The 13,580-nt window shown below is 44.1% G+C and overlaps 1 protein-coding gene and 1 long non-coding RNA gene across 6 annotated transcripts in view; both read right to left on the bottom strand.

Moving 5' to 3' along the window:
- Positions 1-13,580, bottom strand: part of SEC14L1 (SEC14 like lipid binding 1) — a 75,595-nt gene that overhangs the window by 31,513 nt on the left and 30,502 nt on the right.
- LOC144335986 (uncharacterized) lies at positions 5,789-7,325 on the bottom strand. The gene is made up of 2 exons (XR_013407340.1): positions 6,745-7,325; positions 5,789-6,414 (listed from the first exon to the last, which is right to left on the bottom strand). It is a non-coding gene; the product is annotated as an uncharacterized LOC144335986 (long non-coding RNA).

Genomic DNA, 13,580 nt, shown 5'->3' with positions numbered 1-13,580 from the left:
GCAAGCGCCTCTCTCACCTCCTCCACATTCTCTTCCCAGCCTGTCACTCTGCCACCAAATGCACTGCTAGGCTGCAGGGCAAAGACTTTTTATCCTCAGCAGAACGAGGACTTCAATGCCTAAAACAAAGTCATCGTTCAATAAACATGTTTTGAAGCATAGAATACAAGCTTACTCAATAAAAAGATCAGTCCCGCCTTTTGTTTCTGCACTCTCTTACCCTGACCGTCTTTCAGAGATCTGTTAAGGTCAGTGAATTCTGCATACTGTCAGCATATACAGTTCTAACTGTGGACGGTTCTGGAAATGAAAAGACTGCAAAAAGTAGATGTAACTTTCATCTCTGGGGTGGCTTAGGTACCAGAACCAGAGTTTTTCAGCATGAGCTACAAGCCACGAAAGTGTCTACTAAGTGTGTAAGCAGGCCCTGAAAAACAGAAGCATTCTAATTTGATTAAAAACATCAATCTACGTCCTAGCTCCTAGCTCCTTCCACTGGAAGGGGCGAAAAGCAATGACAACTGAGTTCCTGATGAGCACACTTGGCAACCAGATCTTGATTTCCAAATAACATTCCTTATGACAAAGGAATCCGTGCTGCTTGGAGAAATGGTTGATTACGCGTCTGGAGCACGGGAAGGTCAAGGTGAGGTAGAAACGTTTCCCACCAGGAGACGAGGGAGTGCCCAGTGACAGACAGGGATACGCCTAAGGGACAGAGGAACCAGCCTGAAGGGGCTCCACTCACCAAGTGTGGGATAATTTGAATACTAGAAAGAAAAAAGGTGGCAAAGCATTATAAGCCACACAGTGATACTCAACAGGGGAGAAAACTTTACAGGTAAAAAAATAATCTAATAAACACAGAGGGAGTGTTTAAGAAATCACCATTTTCCAGCCACCAATGTGTAATAACTGATTCAGACAAGGATCATCAATGAACGCTAATGAAAGGGGTTCAGAAGAGACAGGGTCTCAAATTATCATCCTGCAGATCACAGATAAATTTAACACAGGAACAAAGGTGGGTGCCTTTACAATGGAAAGACCTCACGGGCACCACCTTCACCAAATGACTGAACTGAGCCCCAGCGACAGGACAGCCGGACAGCCGGACAGCCGGACAGCCTGGCGCGACGCAGCAGAAGCAGACACAAACACCAACACCACAGGCTTCTGCAGCCCTCAGGACAAAGATGGTTGGCCCTTAGCTAATAACCATGAGGACACCAGGCCGGGTGCAGTGGCTCATGCCAGCACTTTGGGAAGCTGAGGCGGGCGGATCACCTGAGGTCAGGAGTTTGAGACCAGCCTGGCCAACATGGTGAAGCCCCGTCTCTATTAAAAATACAAAAATTAGCCAGGCATGGTGGCACATGCCTATAATCCCAGCTACTCGGGAGAAAATCATCAGACAAACCCAAATTATGGAACATTCTACACAACCACCCTAGACGCTTAAACAAACAAATAAACAAACAAAAATGTCAGTGTCTTAAAAGATAAACAGAAAAAAGCAAGGAACTGTCTAGAATAAAGGCATCTAAAGAGAGAACAACCAAATGCAATGCTGCATTAGCTCTTGGATTAGAGTAAAAATAGCTATTGAAACATCTGGGGAACAACCGAGGAAATGCAACCATGCGTTTCATATAATAACATTTTTTATTTTGTATTTGTATTCTTTTGAGACAGGGTCTCACTCTGGTCACCCAGGCACAATCTTGGCTCACTGCATCTTCCACCTCCTGGCTCAACGATCCTCCCACCTCAGCCTCCCAAGTAGCTGGGACCACAGGTGCACAATTCTTTGCCTGTGATAAAAATCACAGCTAGACAGAAGAATATCTATTCTTAGGCAATACATGTTTTAGTATTTAGGGGTAAAGTGTCATGATATAAAGCAACTTACTTTCAAATGTTTCTACAAAATGTATGTGCACATGTGTTTGTGAAAGAGAGAGAGAGAAAGCAAACGTGCTAATTTACCTAGGGGACATGCATACAGGTGTTCACAGTACTTCTCTATCAACTTTTTAAAAAATGAGCATTACTCATAATAAAAAGTCTGGAAAGACATTACTAGTATGAAAAAGGTAGCTTTAGGGGAGAAAGTCCACATATAAAATAAAACCTGCTTTTATTACACAAAGTCAGAGCCTACACAGTTTGGTACAAACCAAGAAACCAACCTACAGTTTTTACTGTCTTCTGCAATAACTGATTAAATACACCACCACAACGTTTTAGATGTGAAAACGTGTACAAATTTTAGGTCTGCCCGAAGCTCTGGCCGAGGTGGTGGCAGGCCTGGTGAGCAGCACAGCGGGACAGGGCCTTCTCCCGGGGCCTCAGCACCGGCTCCAGCTCCTTGGGGTTCGGAGGAGCAGCAGCCTGGGGAGCTCATGCTTTTCAAGCACAGTCGGCAACCTGGACTTTTCTGGAAAGCTTCTCTATTTTTAAAACCCCGTTTGAGCTACCGAGCCCACATCAGCAGGCCTTCACGTTTTATCTCCGCACTAAAAGAATGTGGGAAGAACCCTTTTTTCAACTCTCACCAGGTTCGAATCACTGTGCCGGAAGAGCAGCAGCAATTTCCAGGTATCCAGAGTGTCATCCAGCCATTTCCTAATCCCGCCCAACATTTACCAAACACACAATCAAGAAGGGCTGAACAAAACGAACTCTCCCAGAAGTAAGTTCTTCAGAGAGGGAGAAAGGCTCTTTGAGGTATCCTTTTTAAAGGAAAAATTACTTCTGTAAGACAAATAGCTACTGTAGGCATTTGCTCACTCATTTTTACACAGCAATTGTTTCAACAACAAAAACAAAACTAGGGCCTCATCAACCTGATCCTGAGAGGATGCTCCTCCCGGGTAACTGCTTCCTCCCACCTTCCTACACCCACTCTCTTCCTCTTTCAAAAGGATTTCTGAGCCTGCAACTCAGAAGGCTGGCAACAGCACTTTCAGCTTTTAACCAACCTTTGAATGCAATTTTGACATATTACAAGCTAGTACTGTGCTAAAGAAAGTCGTATTTTTGTGAAGACATTTCAACTTGAAAATTAATGAGCTGGATGCTGCACTCCACCGGAAAAACCCTTTTAAAACAAATTCAACCTAAAGAGCCTACCTTTAATGTGGACTATATTCATACCCAATTTAGCCAACACACCAAGCCAGCTGTTTTCCATGCAACAACTGGGATATTCTATAGCATCAGACCTGACCCTCAAACTCATTTATACACAGATCTGGTTTTACCCTGGAAACAAACAGTAAGTAAAACAACTAACTATGGCCTAAGTCTCTATTACAAGCTGCCAGTGCTCAAAGAAACAAGTATTCAACCTATCAAGAAAATGTGTCCAACTCTGTAGGCTACATTTAAAAAAAAAAAAAAAAAAAAGGAAGAAAGAAAAGAAAGAAAGAAAACGTGGCAAACTGACCAAAGCCCCTCAGAGTTCTAATTCTGTAATTCTCACACTATCAAAGTAATTCTCACACTATCTCTGTTTACAGAGGGCCTACCACATGCAGGCCCTAAACTAAAAATTCTAAGGAATATAAAAGTGGAAGGCACAGGATCATGGCTTATTTAGAGAGGCAAGACATAAAAACTCATAACTAGCTGCGTGGGGTGGCTCACGCCTGTAATCCCAGCACTTTGGGAGGCTGGGGTGGGTAGATTACCTCACCTGAGGTCAGGAGTTTGAGACCAGCCTGGCTAACATGGTGAGACCCCATCTCTACTAAAAATACAAAAGTAGCTGGGCGTGGTGGTGCATGACTGTAATCCCAGCCACTCAGGAGGCTGAGGCTGGAGAACCACTTGAATCCAGGAGGTAGAGGATGCAGTGAGCTGAGACTGCGCCATTGCACTCCAGCCTGGGCAACAAGAGCGAAACTCTGTCTCAAAAACAAAAACAAATGTATAACTATATATAACAATAGAAAAAAAAGACTGAGAAAGGAGGTGATTGACACCAAATGGACTGTATTAACAAAAAAACCTGCTTATGCTATTCAGGGGGAACCCACTTCAGGCTGGGTGGTTACAGAGGGCTTTGCTAGGGAGGTGATGTCTGCAGAGGGCTCTAAAGAGAAACCCAGAGAGAGAAAGCAACATTCCTGGCAGGGAGGGCACCAGCAAGAGGGAGCAAGGCAGGGGGCGATCGCAGAGAAGCCTCTCAGCCCCACTCACAGAACATCAGTTTCCTCCGACGCTGGCTCAGACACAAGCGGTCACTCCATGAACAGCTTCAAGCACCACGGTCTGCCGCTGCAACTCCAAGCAAATAAACATCGAAGCTACTTCTAGACTGTAAGAGTGACAAGGACCCAGGAAGACTACACGTAATCACAGTTCAGTCCTCTGTAGGCTCCTGTAGCCCACCTCGTTTCCTCATCGGAAGGCTACCAAGAGAAACGACTTGTTTAGTCCACTGGTAAATCGAGGTTTCAAATTGCATACTATTTGTGAATATGTGTTCATACCTAAAAAGGTATTTATAAAAACTAAAATTCATAAAAACTTGAGCCCTTTCAAAGAAAAGTCAGGATCCCAGTATTTTCAGCATACCCATCCACTTCTCCAAATACTGACAGCCCAGAGCATCCACAGCTAGATCAAAGGCTGCTTTGGCAAACGCACAACGGTACATGGCATGCACATTACACTAGGGAAAGAAGTGCCACATCTCAACCAAAGTCATCTGCCTCAGGTACCAGTCTTCAGTGAGACAAACGCATCAAGTCACAACAGCAGACTGGTAATCTGCACTTAGATCAAACCAGAAAATAAGGCTGAGGCGGGAGGATCACAGGAACCTAGGAGATGGAGGCTACAGTGAGCCATGATCACACCACTGCACTCCCACCTGGGTGACAGAGCCAGACCTTATCTCAAACAAAAACAAGAAAATACAATGACTATACTAAAATTAAAAACAGGCTGGGCACGGTGGCTCACTCCTATAATCCCAGCACTTTGGGAGGCCAAGGCGGGCAGATCACCTGAGGTCAGGAGTTAAGAGCCCAGCCTGGCCAACATCTCTACCAAAAATACAAAAATTAGCTAGGAATGGTGGCAGGCGCCTGTAGTTCCAGCTACTTGAGAGGCTGAGGCAGGAGAACCGCTTGAAACTAGGAGGCAGGAGTTGCAGTGAACCAAGATCACGCCACTGCACTCTGACCTGGGTGACCAAGTGAGAATCCGTCTCAATGTAACAATAAAATAAAATAAAATGAAACAAAACAAAAACCTAAAAACAAATATATAGGCCAGGCATGGTGGCTCATGCCTATAATCCCAGTACTTTGGGAACCCAAGGCAGGTGGATCACAAGGTCAGGAGATCAAGACCATCCTGGCTAACAAAGTGAAACCCCGTCTCTACTAAAAATACAAAAAAAATTAGCCGGGTGTGGTGGCGGGCGCCTGTAGTCCCAGCTACTCGGGAGGCTGAGGCAGGAGAATGGCGTGAACCCGGGAGGCAGAGCGTGCAGTGAGCTGAGATCGCACCACTGCACTCCAGCCTGGGCAACAGAGCGAGACTCCGTCTCAAAAAAAAAAAAAGTAAAAATTTGACATAATCCAAGACATTTCTGAGATCAAACACATACGAAGCTTAAATTATGAACTTCATCTTAGAAAACCTCAAACTCCATGGTTCTGATGATACCTGTCTCCAAAGCTAACATTTAGTATGGAAAAGTAAGTTCACTGTAAAGAGCTATAAATCCAAGGAAAAAGCATCATGATAGATGTGAAGTAACCCAATAAAACAGGCTGGGTTTCTTTTCTAGGGCCTTCTCATCAAGGTATGATGATGATGAGTATCATGGAAGGCATTAATTATCGCTGAAAGAACAGACGGTAAACATGCTGCTCACATACCACGCACCAAAACATTTGCACTTCCAAGTATTTTAGCATTTTTGACCAGGAATAGGTTCTTTTTACCATCTTTCTCTCAATGCCTGCCCTCACAGTTTACCACGCAATGGTATAAAGCAGCTATGTTTACTTTTGATCAAGGAGCCATTTCAACACACATCATACTACACAACTGACAAGGGAATGGGCCAACACCAGGAGGGCTGTGAGATATTCTGTATCAACCCATCAGAGCTTCTTCCATTTGTACACCCACTCCTTTGCTCCAAGAGTTCCAGACATGATATATATTTTTGCTAGAGGACAGGAGAAAGAAACTTCAAAATCTCTTCCAAATTCCATGTTTTCTCTTAGGAAACAGCATGGCTCTTTGAGGTATCCGTGCCACCTGGGGTGTTAAGCCTGTGTTAAGGAAAGGTCACTACATCCAGTGACTATCTGTGTGTTCCACCCTCCAGCCTACACTGAACTTCACCTGGACTACCTTCATTTAACAGACAGAGGTCCCCAACTCCTGCTGGTCCGTGGACTGCTGAGAGCCTGGCCACACTGCCGGCGCACCTGCATCACTGCCTGAGCTCCACCTCCTGTGGCATCAGTGGCAGCATCAGACTCTCGTAGGAGTGACAGCCCTATTGTGAACTGCACATGCGAGGGATCGAGGCTGCACGCTCTGTAAGCTGCACGCTCTGTAAGAGAATCTAATGCCTAATGATCCGAGGTGGAAGAGCTTCATCCCGAAACCATCCCCTCCACCCCACAATCCACGGAACAACTGTCTTCCACAAAACCAGTCACTGGGGCCAAAAAGGTTGGGGACCACTGCTTTAACAGAGACCTTCACATGACTTTATTAGCAGGCAACAGTGACACAATTCTAAAGGACCTGGGAAAAACTACCCACAAAATTTAAAACTTCACACATAAAAAGTTTTAATTCCACAGACAGGTCACTCATCTGATTTATCCACATTATGATATTTTAAAACAGTGTCAAAAAAAACCACAGTAGTAGGGTTTTTCTTCTGACCTCTTAAAATAATTCAAGTTAGTGACACCCACGCTGTGTTTCACTCTATTCTGGAAGGCTGTGTTCTTGCAGATCTGAGTGGCAGGTGGGATGCAAGTGCTATGAACCAAAATTACTGACGACAGTCTCCTCCTCAAGAGCAAGAGAAGCTGCTACTAAATACAGCTCCATCCGCTTTAAGATTTTCTGCCATAAATTTCTGTAAACCTCTGGGTCCTAGAAACAAGTGCTAGTGCATGAACACTGCACTCAAAAAAAAAAAAAAAAAAAAAAGGAGGCGGGGAACAAAGGGGAAAAGCCACAGGTACAAAGGAGCAGGCAAGCAAACCTTAGCAAAGAACTAGGGCATTACCTACCAAACCTAATCTGACAGTTCTGTGACACCCCCAACTCTGTCCCCCAATGATAGTGGATGTGATTTTATACTGTTCATATGACAGCCATGTGTCCTGTCAAAATTGTTCCTGGTCCACACAAAAGAACTAGGTGTATGTCAATATTTCACAGTATCCAGCAGAGGATTACAGCTCCTAAGTTTTGAACCACTGCTATAAACACAAAACAAGCACAAAAACAAAAAATTATGCTCAAAAGGAAAATAATCATCTGCTAAAACACTAGTATGTCTACATTTGGCTAAAGCAAGACTACTATTCAGATCTAGCTTTAGATATAATGTTTTAGGAGGAGGACAGTTTCAGATTGTTCTAGTTAAAGACAAACACTATTCCTTCTCTCCTTGCTGAAACTAACATACATGCAACTAACCATAGCTAAAACTGGTTTAACAAGGTCTTCTGGAATACTTTCTCTTAAAGTACTTTTAATGTATTCTTCTTCAAGAATTTCCAGCCAAGACTACCTGGAAACTTTTGTTAACACTATTTAATAGGCTGACATAGAGTTACTGAGCTTTCAAATGAAATTCAAAGTATAATCTAGTATGCCTGATTAACTGTATCTTTTGCATTTTAATTTAAATTAGAAAAATAAGGCCCATTATTGTTCTACTGTCTGTTACACTTCTGGAAGATCTCAAGATGGACATCTCAGACGTTAGCCTGGGGGCTCCATGTTTTAAATGTGCTCACTGTCCTGAACATAATCATCTCAGACATTCCTGACCGGCTCGTCTGGGTACATTTGTCCTTCAGCACGGTCACATGTGTTCCTTGATGTCTCAGTAACTTCCATGGTGCCTCAAGGCTAAAAAAATGTACCATTTATTATTAGGTCCAAACAATTTAAAAAGCATTTATGTCCTAATAACTTAGTAACCATTTGAAAACCTAATAAACTTAAGTTGAAGAAAAAATGTCTTTGCTTCATTCTTAAATAACCAGAAGTATTTCTAAGGATGTGTAATGGTGTATATTGTCAAAATCCAAAGACATGTACAGCACAGAGTGAACCTAGATATAAACTACAGATTCTAGTTAAAAATAACATAATTGGCCAGGCACGGGGGCTCACGCCTGGAATCCCAGCACTCTGGGAGGCCGAGGTGGGCGGATCACCTGAGGTCAGGAGTTTGAGACCACCCTGACCAACATGGAGAAACTCCGTCTCTACTAAAAATACAAAAATTAGCCGGGCATGGTGGCAGGCGCCTGTAATCTCAGCTACTCAGAAGGCTGAGGCAGGAGAATCGCTTGAACTTGGGAGGCAGAGGACGCAGTGAGCCAAGACTGCACCACTGCACTCCAGCCTGGACAACAAAGCAAGACTCTGTCTCAAAAACAAATGAACAAACAAACAAACAAAAAACCACAATTATTGTGTAAGAGACATCCAGTGGGGAAAAAATAATGTTATCAATATTAGTTCATCAACTTTAACAAACATACTGATAGAGGCACGAGGCAGACAAATGCCTAGGCAGACAGGAGCAGGTCCCCAGTGAAATTCAACCTTCAGTCTGGAGAGAGTCTTCGGTAAATCCTCAGATGCGACTGAGAACCCACCTTCTCGTTTGGCACAGTTTCCTCTGATTGATCCCAATCCTTCACCTATTTTACATATACCTACCCTTTCCCTAATTGGTCTCCCTCCCTCCCCTTCCTCCCCTTCCTCCCCTTCCTCCCCTTCCTTCCCTTCCTTCCCTCCCTCCCTTCTTTCTTTTCTTTCTTTCTTTCTTTTCTCTCTCTCTCTGTCTTTCTTTCTTTTTTCAAGACTGAGTTTAGCTCTTGTTGCCCAGGCTGGAGTGCAATGGCACGATCTTGGCTCACTGCAACCTCTGCCTCCCGGTTTCGAGTGATTCTCCCGCCTCAGCCTCCTGAGTAGCTGGGATGACAGGTGTGCACCACCACGCCCAGCTAATTTTTGCCTTTTTAGTAGAGACAGGGTTTCACCATGTTGATCAGGCTGGTCTCAGACTCCTGATCTCAAGTGATCCACCTACCCTGGCCTCCCAAAGTGCTGGGATTACAGGCGTGAGCCACCACGCCCAGCCTCCTAATTGGTTTTCTACACTATCATGCCCACCTTTGAGTGATGTCTTCTCTTTAACCTTTTATGCATATTCACAAACCAATCAGCACACACTCCTTATTCTGAGCCCATAAAAAGCTCTGGGCTCACCTATACTGAGGTGGGAAATTAAAGAAAAATAAAATCTAAAAGAAAGAGAAATAACTTTTCCTGTATTAGGCTGACTTGTCCCAGAGGTAGCAACAGGCACAGCCCAGACCCAGGAAAACTCTTGATAATATTATCTTAATGTGCTCTGGAGACTTTTCCAGCACTCCCCCAACACAGGGAGAAGAAGAAAAAACTTTTTCTTTGTTTTATAGAATGAGTTTATGGATTCCTGTTCTCTGTAACTAGTGACTTCAAGTATTCTGTTTTATCTAAGAAATACAACGAAGGTCATGAGAAGCCTGAGTAGGCCTGAATTACAGCTGCCCGGGCACCACAATGAAGGTTATATGATAAGCCCATGCCCAGGCAAACGCAGATAACAGACATCTGGGTTGCACAGCAACAGGGATGTGCAATCCTGAGTTATGAACCTGTTACAATTGAATTAACTGTCTTTGTCCTGCCTCTGTATCCCTGCTTTCACACCACTATGCACTTGCTTCAAGCTAGCCCACCCCCTTTTGTGAAGTGTGTATAAAAGTCAAGTGCTGTCTTTGTTCCAAGCCCAATCTTTGGATGTGAATCTGCTGGGCCTGAGTGCACTCAATAAAAGATCCTTCCGTTTTAACCCGAGGTCTCTCTCTCATCCTCCTGAATCCTGCAACAATACTAATGCCAGAGATGATTAATTCCTCTTCAAAGGGTTTAACTGTGTAATGTCCTTGTTCTTTGTTCAGAAGCCCAACCTCCTTATACTCCCTTGTTTCTGGCCTGCAAACAACCCTCCTGCTCCTGTTGTGCCTGGACATGCTCAGACAAGTCTGGACATGCCTTGTACTGTAACAGACAAGACTACTCCTACCCCCTCCTTCTCTTACAAATCACGTGTTTATCCTATTCAAAAAAGTTTAAGTCTCAGCCAACTGGGATCAGTTTAGATTGTACGGTCCAACCCTAGCCAACACAGGAAGGATACAAGGACAGGAACTGTGTTAGGGATAAAAACCCCTTCCCTCCTTTGTTCAGGGTGCTCTTGTGGTCGGAAAAGACGCAGGCAGCATCTTTCTGCAGAAGTAAATTGCCTTGCTGAGAAATCCTTTGTCTCAGTGCTAGTTTTTCTCTTCAGCACCGCTTACTTGTTCCCAACAATCTGGGGGCCTGTCCAGGATTCTCATTCTCCTCTGGGGAAGGGTCTTCAGTCCCCACTCATGAGGAGACGTGTCCCACTGCCTTGCTGTGGTGGCCTCAAGGGTTAGGGATTGAGACGCACCTGGTGTGACAAATAAACCCAGACTCTCGGCAACGCAGGAGAAAAAGGCCTACAAATACCACAGCGACCAGGTAACTCTGCGCATAAACAAAGGTCAGAAAAACCACAAGGGCAATAAGTATTTCCTTGGTGGTCGGGACATCCTGAAGGTTGAAAAAGTGTGTGAATGAGACACACAACTGAGTGCAAAGCGAGTGTGGAGTCTGGATCTGCGGTTCCATGGTCACCTCATATGGCTTAGGGTGGCTTGCCTGTCTTGCCTGTCAGGGGATTATACTGAACCGCCAATGCTAAGAGGGACCTGAAAATTCCCTCAGAGGAAGCAACCAGAGAAGGAATAAGTGGAAGCAAAAGAGTGCAAGAAATCTCAAGTAAAGGGGGTTGAGCCTCTAAAGAAAGAGTGCAAGAGGCCGGGCGCAGTGGCTCACACCTGTAATCCCAGCACTTTGGGAGGCTGAGATGGGCAGATCACAAGGTCAGGAGTTCAAGACCAGCCTGGCCAACATGGTGAAACCCCGACTCCACTACAAAAAAAAAAAAAAAAAAATTAGCTAGGTGAGCAGAGATTGTGCCATTGCACTCCAGCCTGGGCGACAAAGCAAGACTCCATCTTTAAAAAAAAAAAAAAAAAAGAAAGAAAGAAATGGTGCAAGAAATCTCTAGTAAGAGAGGTTGAGCCCTGCAAACTCAAGAAAACACCTTCTCCAGTATGGGAAATACCCCAAGCAAGACAACAGAATTCCCCGATAGTCCCTTAGGTCTCATGCTAAAATACTGTAAAGATAATGAAAGGACTAAAAATAAGAAGCAACAAATGATAAAATATTGTTGTTTTATTTGAACTAAGGAAACTATCCTCGAACCATCAGTTTTCCGGCCACAGTTTGGGTCAAACGAGGATTGGATTTGTCAGCTTTTAATAGAGTATGTAAATAACAAGAGTCCTGTCTCTCAGGAGGAGACACACTATGCCCTGTGCTGACGGCAGGGGCCTGTCCTCCTCTACCCCTTCAAAGCCAGTAAGAATAAGCCAGAAACTACTTCCCCTATAGAAACTAAGGCCCCCACCCCTAAGCAACCCACATGGGATCCTTCAGACCATCTACTTCAGCCAGATACCTCTCACCTCCCTCCCCCTCAGGCAGCCGCTCCGGACCCTTCCCCCGACTCACATTGTGCCCCCTCTTTATAATCCTAACTCTTGGAATCATTCCCAGCCTGAGGGCCCTCCCCCAGGAAGGCTTCCACGTGAGATAGAACAATGTAGAGAGGATATTCAAAACTTCCCTTTCCCCACCACTTCCAAAGAGTCAGCTCCAACTCTCTTCCCCTTAAGGGAAGTGCCCCTCAGAGGAGGCTGCGCTGGCTTTATAAATGCTCCATTAACTAGCTCAGACATCTGAAACCTAAAGAGGGAGCTCAAACCACTCTTAAGTGACCCTTGTAGAGTGGCTGACCAGATTAATCAATTTCTTGGACTCCCAGATATATACTTAGGCTGAGCTAATGTCTATCCTATGTATTCTCTCTTCAGGAGAAGACAGGAGCATGATTCACAGGGCTGCTATGACAATTTGGGAACTTCAGCATCCCTCAGGTCAGAATGTCCCAGCAGCTGAACAAAAATTTGCAGCCACAGATCCTCAATGGGATAATAACAATGCAGCCCACTGAAGAAATACGTAAGACCTTAGAGAACTGATAATTAAAGGAATTCAAAAATCTGTACTCCGCACCCAAAGCATTACCAAAGCTTTTCACATACAACAAGGGAAGGATGAAGGACCTACAGAGTTCTTAGAAAGGCTCAAGGAGCAAATGAGGAAATATTCAGGTCTAGACTTAGAAGTGTGTTAAAGCTCCATTTTGTTACCAATAGTTGGCCAGACATCACCAAAAAAAGTTATAGAAAATGGAGAACTAGAAAGATAAAGCTATAGACTAGCTTTTGAGAGAAGCTCAAAAGGTGTACGTACGAAGAGACAAGGAAAAGAAAGAGCAAAAGGCAAGGATCATGCTATCCACCCCGCAACAGAACACTCAGGGGCCAAAACCTATAAAGAAATTAAGCCCCCACTTTCCAGGCCATATAAAAGCTACGAAACAGCACAGCCAAAGAACCCAAAAGTAGGAGGGAAAAAAGGGCAAAACGAATGTTTCAAGTGTGGAAAAATAGGCCACTTTAAAAAGGAACGTCCCAAATGGGAAAAAGAGAAAGAAATTCCACTCATGACCTTCAGGGAAGAACAGGAGGTCAGGGGCTCTACTCTTTTGACCTCAAGTCCCACCAAGAGCCCTTGATAAATTTAGAGGTGGGACCCAAACCTGAGCTTATCACCTTTTTCCTTGATTCAGGAGCTGCTCACTCCTCAGTTTGTTATCTTCCCCGATGTAACTTGTTCACGGGAAAAACTTTTTATTTCGGGAGTAAAAGAAGAGGGGTTTAGCAAAAATCTTAGAAGAAACAGAAATTAAATATAAGGACCACACAGTAAATATTACACTTCTGTTAATCCTGGAGGCAGGAACAACTATTAGGGAAGAGATTTAAAGCTAAAATTAAATCTAGGCCTCTATGTTAATCAAGAAAAATTCCTCCCCTCCCTAAATTTGCTCACTACCCTCCATAAAGGGTACATCCATTCAGATGTATGGTCAAAAGAAGGAAATCGAGGCAAGTAATAAAAGAAAAAAGGCGTAACGGGTACTCAGTAGTAAATGAAGATACCCCCACAGAAATAAAATTAGGAAGATTATCTAATAACTGGTCTGCACAAACATGTGAGTTGTGTGCATTAAA

This window comes from Macaca mulatta, chromosome 16 (genome assembly GCF_049350105.2).
Source record: "Macaca mulatta isolate MMU2019108-1 chromosome 16, T2T-MMU8v2.0, whole genome shotgun sequence".
NCBI classification, from domain to species: domain Eukaryota; kingdom Metazoa; phylum Chordata; class Mammalia; order Primates; family Cercopithecidae; genus Macaca; species Macaca mulatta.
Note: the sequence above shows the minus strand (reverse complement) of the source record. Positions and strands in the feature narration are given on the sequence as shown.